Here is a 3,470-nt window from a genome sequence, read left to right as displayed (position 1 = left end):
GCTGGTGCAGCACGTGGTACCAGGGACCGAAGCTGGGTCCTGGTGCTGGCGAGGGGGGCTCTTCAGCTATGAGCAATCTCCCCAGCCCTATTTTCTGATATTAATGCAAGAAATATCAAGCGCATCAGTGAGGAGACCAGTTCTAAGGGCACCACAGAGATTCTCTGAGCTGGTGGTGACTCAGAGGTAGCTGCAATAGAGTTGAATGTAAGATATCATTTTAATATTTTTAATTAGACAAGGACGCATCCATGTGTTCCTTGGGAGGAAGGAGGTAGCAGAAAGTTCAACTTCCAACCAAACTGCATGAGAGGCACATATGCCCACTGTTCAGTGAAACTGGTGAGAGTTATTTTTTAAAAAAGGAATGAGACAATACAGTCAAAGCCAGAATGATCCTAAGGACAAAAAATAAGTGAAGAGACCCACATGGAAGACACTCTGCTAACCTCAATGGAGAACAGTGTTCCAACCCCTCGCCCTGTTCCGGCTTCCCTCCCTGCTGACTGTGTCGGGTCCCAGGCTCTCAGCTGGGAGGGGAGAACTCCTGGGGGCAGGGCAGAGCCGGGGCCCCTCCCACCCACTCCAATCAAGGGGCCGTCTGCTGGGAAGAAGAGCCCCTGTCTGCGTTTCCCATCCTGTCTCCAGCTGTCTGTTGCGGGAGTTAAATTTTACAGAGTGATTACCAAGAGAGGAGGACTGCTTCTTCCAGCTAGGCCCTTATTTGTAGAGTGCAAGGCCCATCTTCCATTGTTAGCTTAGACAGGAAAATGATTCTCTTAAGTCAAGATGCGCATGGTAAAGCCCAGAGCAATCACTCAAAATATATGCAATGTAAAAACAATAAAGGGACTGAAATCCTGCATTATTCACTTACTGAAAGAAAAAGACAGTGAAGGAGGAATACAGTAACAGGAAGACATAGAACATACAGAAAACAAAAAATGGCAAATGTAAATTGAACCCTATTATTAATGATTAAGTATTAGTGAAATGAGCAATCCAATCAAAGCAAAAAAACAGGTGCCTCCGAGGTGTGCCGCTTGCTGTGCCTACACGGAACACATCTGAGTTTCAAAGGCACGAATACTTGAAACTAAAAGAGTGAAAAATAGACACAAGAAAGCTGAAATGATTAAGTAATACCAGAAAAGAGAAATTGAGGGCTAGAGATAGCTCGGCAGTCTAAGTGCCTGCTTAAGCAAGTGCAGGGACGGGGGCTCGACCCCTGGTGTTGCATGCCGTGCCGGCCCTGCCCCTGGGCACCCTGAACCAGGGCATGGTGGTGCGCGCCTGTAATCCCAGCACTGGGGAGGCTGCAGACAGGAGGATCACTAGGAGTGGAGCTGCGTCCTGAGACCTGCCCCAAATACACTTGATTGTTCTTTGTGGAAAGGTAAAGATGTTTCATTCATGCTGGTTGGTCCTCTCTGCTGCAGCAGGCCCCACTCTCACTTCACCAGTCTGCCTGAAGCTGAGAGCCCTCAGATGACCACCTTCTCTTTTCCATGCATCCTGCCACCCTGCAGCTGCCAATCACCTTTCTTCTCGGTCCCCTGGGGTCTACTCCCGGTGTGTCCCTGGTCACTGAGGACACAGGAAACTTAGCTTTTTTTCTCTATATGGGTTATTTCAATTAGCACAGTGTATGTCAGATTCGCCCAGGTGGTCACAACCGACAGAAATTCCTTTTTACACAAATAATGCTAAGGAAGGTGCACATATGTGATGATCAATTATGAAGACTGGTTATACGTAATAATGAGGTCATTGTATTTATAAGGTACAAGATGGGTATATAAAACTCCTCACATTTTCTTGGAGTTGTATAGACAGCCTCACAATAAAGTCAACAATTTACAGTTGCATTAAATAGAGTAAAATACTTGGTAATAAGTTGACAAAAGGAACACACAACTTAGTCTGAGAATTTGAAAACATATTAAAAGAAATTAAAGAGGGTCTAAATAAATGGCAAAATGCACTCCCAGATACGGGTTGAAAGGCTTAATGCTCTTAAGATGCCAGTATTTCCTACAATGGTCTGTCTCTTCAAGAGACAAGCTTTAAGAGATCCTCCAATGACCTCTTTATAGAAATTGCCAAGTTATACGCAAGTGCCATAGACCTAGGAGGCCAATACCAAACTGGAAGGATCTACAACTCCCAATTTAAAGACTTACTATAAGGCAGAGGGATTAGGTGAGTGTGACCCCGGAATATAGACTGGCATTGTTCTGGTTGATACACTGTGTCAATTTAAGAAGTTTAAAAGTTTGACTAAGTGACCCAACAGGTGGCCAAGATTTTTATTTTGTAAACACCCAGAGCCTGTGCAAGAGGAGGGCTGAGAGATGCTGAGTGCTGCACTCAGGCTGGGGGATGGCCTGCTTATTATATAAGGGAGGGAAAGAGGCTTTTTCCCCTCGCCCTCACTCTTGCTGCTTTTGCCGTCTTCTGCCACCATGACGTGTTGCCCGTGTCTCACCACCTTGCCTTGGAGCAAGCTGATTATGGACTGAAAGCTCCATAAACCATGAGTTTAAGAAACCACTCCTTCCTTAATTTTGGGTGTCAAGTATTTTGTCTCATCAATGAGAGAGAGAGAGAAAGTGAACTAAGACAGGCATAAATCAACAGAGTAGAAGTAAGCGTGTAGCAATGAAGCCATGGGTCTCTGGTCAATGGATTTTCAGTGAGGTGCTGACATCACCCAGTTGAATGTGTGTGTACCTGGGCCTCACACTCCGTACAGAAATGAACTCAAAATGGATTGAAGACCTAAATGAATAGTAAAAGCTACACTACTACTGGAAAAAAACTTAGGAGTAAATGTACATGACTACTATTTTTTTCAGTGGATTTTTAGGTATGACACCAAAACTAAAGAAAAAGAGAAAAAGTATGCATCATATTTTATCAAAATGAAAGTCTCCTGTGCTTCACAGAACATTGTAAAAAATATGAAAGATAATCACTAAATTGGAAAAATATAAACCATGTATCTGAACTTTTATATATAAAACATATAAAACAAATTCTTGCAATGCATCATAAAAAGAAAAGGACAAGTAAACAAACGAAAACTGGGCAAAGGTCTATGTAGATATTTCTCCAGTAATTATGCTAAAAGTTCAGTTAGAGCCTTAGAAGACACTTGGCATTGTTAGTCCCACTTTCTGAGAAATGCAAATAAATCACAAGTGGTTCATCACATCATATACCATGACTAGAATCAGATCAAATTTTAAGAAGTATTAGAAGGGTCATCAGATTAAAGCACCTCCAAGCAGGTGCAGGGGCTGGAGGTTTGATCCCTGGGCTTGCTGTGCCAGCCCTTCTCCCGGGACATGCTGAGACAGTAATTGAGACTGGGCATGGTGGCACATGCCTGTAAACTCAGCTTTTGGGAGGCTGTAAACAGGTGGATCACTACGAGTCCGATCTAGTAGTGAGACCCTGAACACCCT

This window comes from Octodon degus, unplaced genomic scaffold, assembly GCF_000260255.1.
Source record: "Octodon degus isolate 3935 unplaced genomic scaffold, OctDeg1.0 scaffold00228, whole genome shotgun sequence".
NCBI lineage: Eukaryota > Metazoa > Chordata > Mammalia > Rodentia > Octodontidae > Octodon > Octodon degus.
This window is presented reverse-complemented; position numbering follows the sequence as displayed.